The sequence below is a fragment of the Amblyomma mixtum genome, chromosome 10 (genome assembly GCF_055824585.1).
Source record: "Amblyomma mixtum isolate Tamu chromosome 10, ASM5582458v1, whole genome shotgun sequence".
In the NCBI taxonomy this organism is placed as follows: Eukaryota; Metazoa; Arthropoda; class Arachnida; order Ixodida; family Ixodidae; genus Amblyomma; species Amblyomma mixtum.
Window position 1 is genome coordinate 124693940 of NC_143021.1, and position 11125 is coordinate 124705064.

Here is an 11125-nt window from a genome sequence, read left to right on the forward strand (position 1 = left end):
AGCAGTGGGATTTGATAGCCCTGCGGCTGAGGGAAACGCTGGGCATCAATTGCAGCTCGCGCGGGGTGCGCGAACGCCTCGATTTCCTGGTGTCGCGATATGCGACGAACGACCGCAAGAACCTGCAAAAATAAGTTTTTGTTTCTTGCATTGTCGTGGAAAAGCTAACTCGCTGAAATGCTGCCTTATAGGTCCGGCATTGAGGAGGAGTACACTGAAAGGGACCGGCTGTTGCAGGACGTAATGGGCTTGGTGCAGGGCACGGAATACAAAATAAGTGCTCTGAATGGGCGCAAAGAAAGTTTGAACAGCCCGGCTACGTGCCCTGTGCCAAGTGGTGCCGCAGCAGAGCGCAGAGACGCTAACTCTGAGAGAGATGGTCATGCTGCACACTATGCTCCGACAGAGCCAAGTGGTGGCAGCGCTGGTCCGGACTTCGGAGATCACTGTAAGTACGCCGTACTTGTGACGTATGGCCGTTATGCAACACATAAGTGTTTTAGTGCAAAAGCACTTATACGCTCACGAAAAGCGACCAAGAATTATGTCATCTTTGGATCTTGTCCCTTTCAACAGCGACGCCAACACCACCGACGAAGTTTGTCACTTATACATCTTGTGCGGTTGCCTAGCAACAGCGACGCCAAGAATCTTATCTTTGGATCTGGTGTTGTTGACTAGCAACAGCGAAAAAAAAATAATATCCACGTATGGAAGCGGAACCCGCGGCGACGCGAACCAAGCAGCTTCGCAAGACGCTGCGCAGAAGCACTAGGCTATCGCCGCAGTTTTTTAATTCAATACCTTTATTTCACTAAACAAATACACCCTGGTCAAATCAGACAGGTGATGTGGTTTACAGACAACTGATCACACTAAAACAATTCAAATTTGTCATTTTCTCCAGCATATTCATCCAGTCAGATACACAACTCTCTGGTGGCCTTTCTGTATTGCACTCATTCTTGCATCAAGTAGTTAACTGCTTCATCTTCTTGCGAGATATGGAGGATCAGTTTGTACGCACAGTTTGTCAGGTATGCTTGGCAAGAGGTTTGCTGATGTTTGTTGCACCGACTGTTTGTCGTATCACTTGTGGAACATATGGTTATTTCCGTGAAATTGACCAAACATCCAGTTTCTTACGTACCTGATTCTTCATGGAAAATAGTGTCACAAAAAAAAACAGCTTTGCAGAGATCTTATTGAAGTTGTTTTGCCTATGTGTCGGTCATTGTACTCTTTTGGACCTGGGCAAAATCTGTTGACTATGATGAAGTCGAAGACGTGTCCATGCTTTTTGCTCTATAATCAGTTTAACCAAGTTAAAACTCTGACAATTTTTTTCCATCCTGATTGCAGTTGTATAACCTCTTTGCAGGCACTAGTATGACGCCCATTACCGAGCAACTGTTCGCTTCGATGATGTCGGGGGCTGCCGGTACGGCTGACCAGGGTTCAAGCACGCCATGCAGCACACCTGATGAAGACCAGCCTGTGCATTCAATATGGCAAGATAGCACCCCCACAGGGCAGCCGAGAGGGGACGAATCGAGCAGTGGAGAAGCTCGAAGGTATATAGTGCGAGGTAAGTTTGCAAATCCAATACTCACGGGTTGTATTAAGTGCCTCAATACCTAGCCCTTGTGCTTGTGCAGTACGGTACACGTGAACAGTATAAGTATAACTCAACCTTGGGGGATTCCCCTAAACATTTGACCAACACTGTTCCCATTTCGAGTTATTGATCAATTCGCTCTCGCCCTACCATAAGCTTGCCGTCCCGGTTAGCTCAGTTGGTAGAGCGACTGCTCCGGTGAAGCAGTGGTCCCGGGTTCGAACCCCGGACCAGGACGAATTTTTCTTTAACTACGAAGTTTCTGAGAAAGATTATAGCTTTCCTTTGAAGCCGTATGGCTGCGCTTGGGTGGATGCCAATGAGTAATTACTCCCTTATTATAGTATCATAAAAAGTAGTTCAGAATTATAATTAAATATCAGCCCTGCACTACTTGCTGCTGCCTCTACAATTTTAATCCTGGAAACAAAAAAAAATCAGGAGGAAGCGTTTTATCATGCTGCTTGGTTTAGTATCTTTGTGCATACAGCACACAAAGAGAACAGGGACCAGAGCACAGAACACAGATTAGGCGCAATGTTGGCTAATGAGTACAACCTTGAGTATAAATCATCACAAAAACAAGATTATGAGTACCCCTAGTGTAAAGCTGTGTCACTTGCTGGGGATGTGCCATTCTGTTGGCATGTTTTCTGGAAAGTGAAAACAGTGCACCAAGAACAACTTAAAGCGGTTCAACATACAAAAGTGGCAAGTTCGTGGTTCTCAAAGTACCGACTCAAACAAAGGGTGAAGGACAGCATCAGCCTACTGACCAAAAGTTTCAAGAATGGGACAGACAAAAGCCCTCTAGTTGACGTTGCGTAGCTGACTCAGGCGTATCTCTCTATCCCTTCGAGTTTGCACTTGCAGAGCTTTGCATTATGTTAGTCAAATCTGGTGCATTGTATTCTTCGACGTGCGACTCATGCTTTGTGGGTCATATTCGCCATGCCTGAACGCTGGGCTTGTGGACTACAATTCCAACACCACCAGTTCTCTTTTGTCATCCTGGGCTGTATTGCAGAGATTGCTGCTTGGCGTTGCTCTTTTGTACATGCATTCACCACAATGAAGACTAGTTGTTAGCACTGTGTCCCACGTTTTCTGTCCTCTCATATCTTTTTTTGCAGTGCACATCAAACATTATGTAAGCCATGATTGGAAATGGCACAACTATCTTTTAATCTACCTAAATAATGGCATATTTTGCATGCTTTGCTCATGTTGGGAATCTTGTTGCCATTTTGCAGGGAAACGGAAACAGGAACAAGCCGATGATGAGTTCATGCTGAAGAGGATGAGGCATGAAATGATAATGAAAGAAAAGACCTCTCAGGTTGAATTACGCCGGCTTGCTCTGGATGAAAGCCAGCTTGCTTGGGAGAAGGAGCGAACGCTCATGGAACTCCGTGAGAGAGAGGAAGAGCGGCAGGCACGCGCGAGGGAAAGAGAAGTCGAGCGCAAAGCCCGTGCACAGGAAAGGCAGGAATTCACAGCTCTCATTGAGGGACTGCTGTCAAAAATAAATCATTAGCTTGGTGTGGAAAATGATTTCCTTATTTATTATTCAGTGTAACATACAGGCTCCCAAGGTGGAGCACTGTGTAAAGGGGCACATGTACAGTGAAAGCGCAAATAGTAGCACAAGCACAAAAAGTGAAAAAGTGAAAGCACAAAAGCACAAAAAATACAAGGTAATAAGGAACAAAATACAAGCATATGATAAACAAGATAATAAGAAACTATATACAGACGCATATTAAATGCAAGAAGAAATCAAGGAAAAGAAATCAATTTCAGACAAACACGATTAAAACATGAAGAAAAAAAATTGTGCACAAACAGTTCATTACGCTTGCTGCGGCTTTAGGTATTCCCGTAGGCTGGGTGTTACCAGGTGAAAGTAGTCCGACACCTGACTGCCGTACATAGCAGTGTGGCAGTTGGCAAATATTGTTGCCACTTTGTACATCAGAAGTTTCTGCTTTTTTTTTTAAGTCAAGAAAGGCGAATTCTGCCACAACTTTTCCAAAACCCCACTCAACTGCCTGGTGGACTTTGCTCATCCCGCAGTTGAAAGCATCTTGGGTTGGGATCCGACGACAGCCACCTTAAGGCTTTTTTAGCAGAGGCCGGAGCGGATAAGCTGGGTCACCGTAAATCACCAAGCGTTCATTTGCAACGACTCTTTTCCGCTTTGAGTACAAGCCGCTCTCTAGGAATATTCCTGCATAAAGTACAGCCACAAAAGCACCAACTTTTAAGCAATGCAATAACCACCTCCTTTTTATTTCAATGAGTGTGTTGTATTCAAAGCAAGAATATACATAAAAAAGCATCTCACAATGCAACACTACGCTTTCTGTGAAAATGCATGGACATTTGAACTTTGTGTGTAATTTCTGGATTAAGATAAGCAGTGCAAATATGTCTAGAGCCATTGTCTAAAGTTTAGAGCCCAAGCGTAACACAGCCCCAGTGTTCCAAGCCTTCTGAAAGTAAGATTTCTCGTCTTACCCCCTACAATGCGTAGGACTTCCCACGATTGCTACAGGAGCCCCACTACAGCTTGTCCTGTCTGCTAGCTTCTGTCTGAGGTACACATGGTTTATGCTTCAGAGAGTTGCAAGTTGAAGTTTTGTAGCAATATTGACTCACTTGCGTCATGGTAACTTCCAGGGTAGTGCCCGTCAAGCTGGCAAAAAATGCCGTTTGGGCACATGAGAGATTGATATTTGGCCACATGCATCTTTTTATGGCCTGAAAAATACAACTTTTGATTTCTTTTAGGCCGGCATATTGGACGAGCTGTCCTATCGATGAAAGCCCAACAGTTTGGTAGCGGAGCACCTTTCCTCTGAACAGCCTGTGAGAAAAAAAAAGGCACGAGTTGAAGTATATGACTACTGTAGTCAGAACTGTAATAGGATTAAAAGCCTATTTGCTGTAAGTGTAACAAAATATTTCCATAGAGAATCTGATGAGCAGTTCATGTAGTGGTGCAGTGGAGTACCCTCGGCGGGCAAACACTGGCAGGGTTCCCTATTTCGAATGCGTGGACGCTAACGTGTCAGAAAAGCCACAACACCACAAAGAAAAATAGAGCAACAAGTGCCTATTTGTACTGCAATCAGACCGGCCCTATGTGTTGCTAGAAAGCTGTCGGTCAGCGCATCAGCCTGAATGAATTAATGGGCACATTGCAAACATTTAGTCGTAAAAGACTTGTTCATAAAAAAGATGACATGTTTGTTTTTATAGTAATTCACAACATATGCCTATTACTCTTCACACTAGACAAGTGAGGGAGTTCCAAAACAAATATACCAAATGCAGATGGCTGCTATTACAATACACGAAAGTAATAGCTATGACGGTAATATTGCTAATGATACAGATTTCCATTTCACAGTGGAGTCTAATACAGCCTGAACTTCTTGTAAACAAATAAGGGCCTAATAAATATTGCTGTCTCAGCACAAACATCTACTACGGACTGTTATTCGCCTACGATGGAAATAGAAATTTATTAGGCTAATATTGGCTCCTAAAAGGTTATCATCAGGCATACAGAGTGAACACAAAAATGCAGAACACGAATAAAAGCTTATTTTCGAACATCGGATACGGTTACATGTAAGGCACGTATCCAAGAGAGGGCCTGAAGAACCCCTCCCCCCCCCCTCCTCCTCCACCTAGAAGAAATTACCTTGGGCCCCTCCAGAAAAAAATTCCTGGCTACGTGCCTGTTGCATGCTGACATTTCACTTACCCTTGCAAAGCTCCGCAGCGAAGGAGGCGAAAGTCACAAGTGATTATTACAATCACTGAGCAGATGGTCGAAGTTGTGCAAAATGTGACTGAGCATTATGCTTGCCGCACTTGACATAACCGAAGAGTGCCGGCCAAAAATCTCTTCGAGATCGCACCACCTGTTGGGGTATGCCAACCTGCGCAACGTCAGGCACGATGCTTCTTGACCTGGTACAATTAAACCTTGGGCAGTGGTGAGCATTTGCGGCACCAGCAGGGCGTTGCAGAGTTCGTCGAAGTCGCTCTTCTCAAATCGGCACATCTGCTTGAGTACCGTTGGGTCACACTTGTTTATGTCAAACAGCCCGTGCCGCGAACGGTACCTAAAATATTCTTCACGTATTCCATGGCCCATCTCTTCTGATATCAAACTGCTCCCTAAGAGCCGTCGCTCCACATTGCGCATTATTAAAGCGTCAATGTCATCCCACTGCAGCGTGGAAATCACCAAAAGATTCGAAAGAATGCTTCTCGGCATTTCGAAAGCTGCTGCGGTAGTCGCGGAGCACACGAGAATCACAACCTGATCACAACCACGAGTAAACAAGACAGCGAGAACGGCTGGAGGAAGATTGGCGAGAGGCTTGGCTTGGCTGCTGTCAAGAACTTTTCAAGCATCAGTTCTAGTTTCTTACGCCAGATGGCGCGGAAGAGCACAGCGGATAATTTCAGGATGCGTTTGGTACGTCCAATAGGAAGGACGCTAACGTACGGCTAACTAAAAGTGTCATGGACGCGCCATTCGTACCGTACGCAACGTAGTGAGCGTTGCGTACGTAAGCCCGTTACGTACGGCCAACTAAAAGCGTCTAATAGACACTTTTAGTTGAACGTACGCAGTGAGTTTTCGTGCGCAGCGACTCAGCGGATAATACATGATCAGCTCAGAACACTGCGCCTCCCACCGGGTGTAGCGGGCGTGCGCACGCCCCAAACCACAGCGCTGCACGGATAAACGTTACAGCGTGCGTTCAGAAGAAGACGCGCACTGCTGGCCCGCTTCAGAAGGAATACATCTCGCTGCTTCAATCTTTGACGTGATAGGCGGGTCGCAAAAATTCCAGCAACGCCTTAAAAAGCGACGGCGAGCTCTGGCGACACTGTGCAGCGCCGCCATTGTGCAGGATAGCGAGGCAAGCGGATATAAGCTAGTCTGGCCGCGGTGTACATATACCGTGTCAGATCGTTTCGTATATCGTAAACTGCAGCTGCTACGTGGATAATACTTCACTACAGTCTACCAGGGAAAGACTGCTCTTCGACGTAGCACTCGCAGCGATATCGCGGTCGCTCATTTCTACCATCACGGGATGGAACAATGATTCTGCCGCTCGCGGACCAGAGCACCATGGTGTTTTGCGAGAGCAAGTCTTGCAATGAGCACACTCCCTATCGTAACTAAAGCCTCCACATAGATTCATACGCGTATGTGGCTGCTCTGGTTACAAACACCACCCTGAGCAGGTAAGGCTGCCGCTCTGTACGCTAGAGACTTTAATAGGCAATTATTGCGTTCTGCTTGCTAACAAGTCAGCGCCTGTAATGTGATGCTGATTGACTACAGCTCAGTGAGGGCACCTGTGCACAGTTAACCAGTAAGAGTATGTAATTTTTCTTGCTTACTGACTTCTTTGAAAACGCAGTGCGCATGCTGAAAAACAGCGCAGAAGCTGGCGCGTTGTGTCGTCCGGTTTCCAGACACTGGTTTTTAAGGCGAACGCCTTTAATGCCTCATACTATCGTTAGCAGACGCGCCGGCAGCCGTGTCGACAGCCGTGTCGACAGACGCATCGGCAGCCGTGTCGGCAGATTTGTCCGCCTTTCGGCGTCACTGCTTAAAAAGATTGTTTGTTTATTTATGGGGTTTAACGTCCCAAAAGAAACTGCGCCGAGGGTGGGCATCGAACCAGGGCATTTGGCACTTGAAGCGGAGACGCTACCGTTCCGGCACGAAGGCTAAAGGTTCGAGCATGAATAAAGGCGCATCCAGTGAATGCATGGGTTTCGTAAACAAAATAAAAGGAATAAAGTCAAGAAAAGGAAAAATGAAACATAAAAATAAGAAAATGATCAAAAATAAAAACAGAATAAGTATAAGATATTTATTTATTGATTTACAAAATACTGCGGACACTGAGTCCAAGCAGGGTGGGCGAACAAGTGAATCAAGAGAGAAAAAAACGTAATATTTCAAAAAAACCCAATATAGTAAAAGTTGGTTAAAACTCATGGCACAATGGTTTACTAGCTGATTCCAATCTGTTATTGTGCGCGAAAAAAACGAAAACTTCTAAGTGTCTGTTCTAGCGGATATAGGGGTTAGAGAACTGGGATGGTGTTGACTAGTTTGTCTGGTTGGTGCCGGCGTTAAGTATGATGAGGGATCCAAACCAAAATTGTTATGTAATAAGAGAGAAATAAATTCTAACCTAAGCTTTCTTCGCCGATGTTCAAGTAGTTCAATTTTATTAATCTCCATTAAAGTGGTTGGGGAGTCAGACCTTGCATATTTATTAAAGATAAAGATATGAAAATAAAAATAAAAACAAACTTAAGAAAAGGAGCAAAAATAAAAAAGAACAGAATATGAAACATCCCAAGCAGCACAACAAGATTGGACCGACAGTGGAAAAAGAGTGGCGAAAATTGACATTAATATAGGTCCTACATCGGCGTTTGGGGAAAAAGAGACTTTTTCCAGCAATGGCCCGTCATTTATGCCAAGATAGCACCTATGCCCAGCCAGTCTACTACCGGCAGTTGCCCATCGTCTTTGCCCGGGCTGAGCCTATGTTCAGCCAGTTTGTCAACAAAGGTCCGAAGTTCCGCCAAGACAGTGCCCACATTCAGCCAGTCTAATAATAATGACACACCATTCACATCGACACTTTGCCCATATTCAGCCGGTGTACAAAAAATTATGGCTGAGGCTTAGCTAAGGTTAAGCCTAGTCAGATGCGAAGCATATTGGTGGCTAGGCTTGGTAATACATGGCTTTCCTTGGTTGCATACTTGGTCATTTTAATACAACCACTAGAAGCCTTCGTCGTGGGGGAAGACAACGGCATGGCTACAGCGGAACGCCGACTAACCCCGAGACGCGCGTTGGGTGAGCGCCTGGATTGCCACGGAAACCGCGTCTGCCTGCCCGGCGGAGCGAGCGTTTCACCTACACCGAGTGTGAACGCGCGTTCGAAATGCGCGGGAATGCCGCTCGAGGACATTCCGGCGTCTGTGCGATGGCATCGTCATGACGACGTCACGGCGTCACGTGGCGTGACGGCTAGGGGTCCCACGGCGACGGCGCGAGGTGGAGGCCGCCTCTCTCATCCGATGTCACGTGGTGTGACGTCACGGTGTCATGTGGTGTGACGTCACGGTGTCCCGTGGTGTGACGTCACGGTGCCACGTGGTGTGACGTCTAGGGGTGCCACGCCGACGGCGTGAGTGGTTGCTCTAGCAATATGCCTCGCATAATAACGGCATGACGTTGGCGCCAGGGGTATGCCCATGCTCAGCCATTCTTTGAATAATGGTCTCGAGTTCGCGCCAGGACTAGGCCCATGAGCCAGTTTTTCCTCCCTGGTTCAAGATTCATCCCTAATGCACTGCCAATATCATTTAGATGGGGGTTATAAATTGCAAGGCCAGGTGGAAAGTGTATGCAATGGCGTGTCTTGCTAGTTTTATTCCAGACTCTTTTCTGTGTATTCTGCAATTTGTTGTTGGTCACAACAGCCAAGCTTTCATGCAAGACTGCCAGCAGCCGTTTGATATGTGTGGGCTCGCCAAAGAAAATACAGAGTTATTCTGCTGGTATTCCGCCTGTCGGTGCTTGTATATATCACATTTTACATGTAAGCAGCCAGCATACAAGCAAAAAAAAGAAAGTAATAAGGATTCAAGGAGCCAAATTTATTGCGTCTACGGTGCCAGTACATTCTGAGATGCACTGTGCTGGGAGCCACCGAACTGATGAGTCATATGGGCACTAATCGTTGCACTCTTATTCTGAGAGAACTTCTGCGCTGCCTTGAAACCAATTCCTCGCGAAGCTCTTGCACGGCGACTTCACTGTAGATCGAAGCTGCAAAGAGATGCACAATGTGATCATCAGTGTAAGTAGGACCACCGCAGGAAAAATGCAATAACTGAAGTAACACAGCGAATTTTGTGGCGCAGAGTGTGCGAGAAAAGATACTCGCAACACATCTTTATAGAATAATTTCTAAATAATGCTTATAAATACGCCACATTATTTGCAAAACGTGGTATCGAATTTACCAAATTTTCCTTGTGCCGTATGGCTAATTTCTAAACCTAATCCGCCGGGCCACACCCTGAAAAGCATATTAAAAGTCACAAAATAAGATACAGTGTTTAATACAAATAATTATATCTTTAGATTTACTATCAAAACTGCATCGAAATTACGAGCTGGGTTCTTGCCTTTTTGTTAAAAAGAAGTTATCGCACAGATTTTATCTCCTTGCGGACGTCAATAGAAGCTCGAAGAAAGTTTTTCCGTGTGGACGAATATATTCTACGCAAATACTGCATGCGTATTTTTGCGAAGTGCGCTGAACGCAGAAGACTGAGCACACCTTAAAAATATGTAAGCAGAATATCGATGCTATTCGCATGCATATAACATGTGAGACGGAACACTTACTTGAAAAACCACACGAAAGCACTCTTCGATAGTCCACGGGTGATTAATTTGGAGACAACATGGGGTAGGAATTCCGCATTTTCTGGTACGCCTGCAAGTGGCCACGACAAAGGGAAAAGGCACGGAAATAGTACATATGCTCCGACAGGCTTGCTGCAATGGAAGAATAAAGGCTTGTCAGACTCATCTTGCACAAACGATATACGACCAATGTCGTCATGAACGCAACATGGGTCGGGCCACACGACACTCTACCTCGCTGACTGAATAGGTAGTCAGCGTGCGGTAAATTCATTACACCAAGTATGAAAAATAAACTTCTCACCATTCTGTGCACTCCTCTGCACTGCACATTTCGCAATGAAAATCAGCTTACAGAAGTCGCCCCATTGCTTTGCCGCTTTCGCTTTTCCTGCTGGAGAAAAAAAAAGGTCGGCACTGAGTCAAAACACCAATTAGGCCAAGAACCATATTCATTTCCGAACACATTTCAAGATAAAAGTATGGTGGTACTCACAAATAGAATGTTGCAGGCCAGGCTACTGAATTACGTCATAGTCGTCACAAAGTATCTATCAGATGTGGATTTTCGAATGCGGACAGGACGAACGTCGTCAACTTGCGCGGACATCATTCCTCGGCGCGCTGGTTGTGTGGCTTTTCGCCGCTTGCTGTCTGCAGGCGATACTCGTTGGGCAAATGTCGGGGAGAGGAGAAGACGACGATGGGTCAGGTCGTCAGGTTCCTTACATTTTTCGGAGAATTTGTTATAGCAAGAGAAAGAGCAGCTGAAAATGGGTAGAGTGAAATCCAGGGAGGTGGATAAGCGGCGCTGCGCGTAGCTGGGCTCGAGGGGAAAACAGGTTAGAGAAGGTCAGTACACGCAAAATCACAAAGAAAAAATAACTCCTAGCATGGTGGGGGCCAGCACAGTTCCAAAAAAGAGGCTCGGCTGGAGCAAAATGCGTTTGTGTAGGACTTGAGGAAAAAGGGAGGATAGAAAGGAGCCAAAGGATGAC

General features: G+C 45.7%; 1 long non-coding RNA gene, 1 other non-coding gene and 1 pseudogene across 2 annotated transcripts; 1 reads left to right on the forward strand and 2 right to left on the reverse strand.

Moving 5' to 3' along the window:
• The first annotated feature begins 1781 nt into the window (after window positions 1-1781).
• TRNAT-GGU (transfer RNA threonine (anticodon GGU)) lies at window positions 1782-1855 on the forward strand. Its single transcript has one exon. It is a non-coding gene; the product is annotated as a tRNA-Thr (tRNA).
• Window positions 1856-4229: 2374 nt separating this feature from the next.
• Window positions 4230-5804, reverse strand: LOC149326861 (uncharacterized; annotated as a pseudogene).
• Window positions 5805-9391: 3587 nt separating this feature from the next.
• On the reverse strand, window positions 9392-10521 carry LOC149326862 (uncharacterized). Its single transcript, XR_016286333.1, has 3 exons — window positions 10432-10521; window positions 10107-10197; window positions 9392-9521 (listed from the first exon to the last, which is right to left on the reverse strand). It is a non-coding gene; the product is annotated as an uncharacterized LOC149326862 (long non-coding RNA).
• Window positions 10522-11125: the final 604 nt, after the last annotated feature.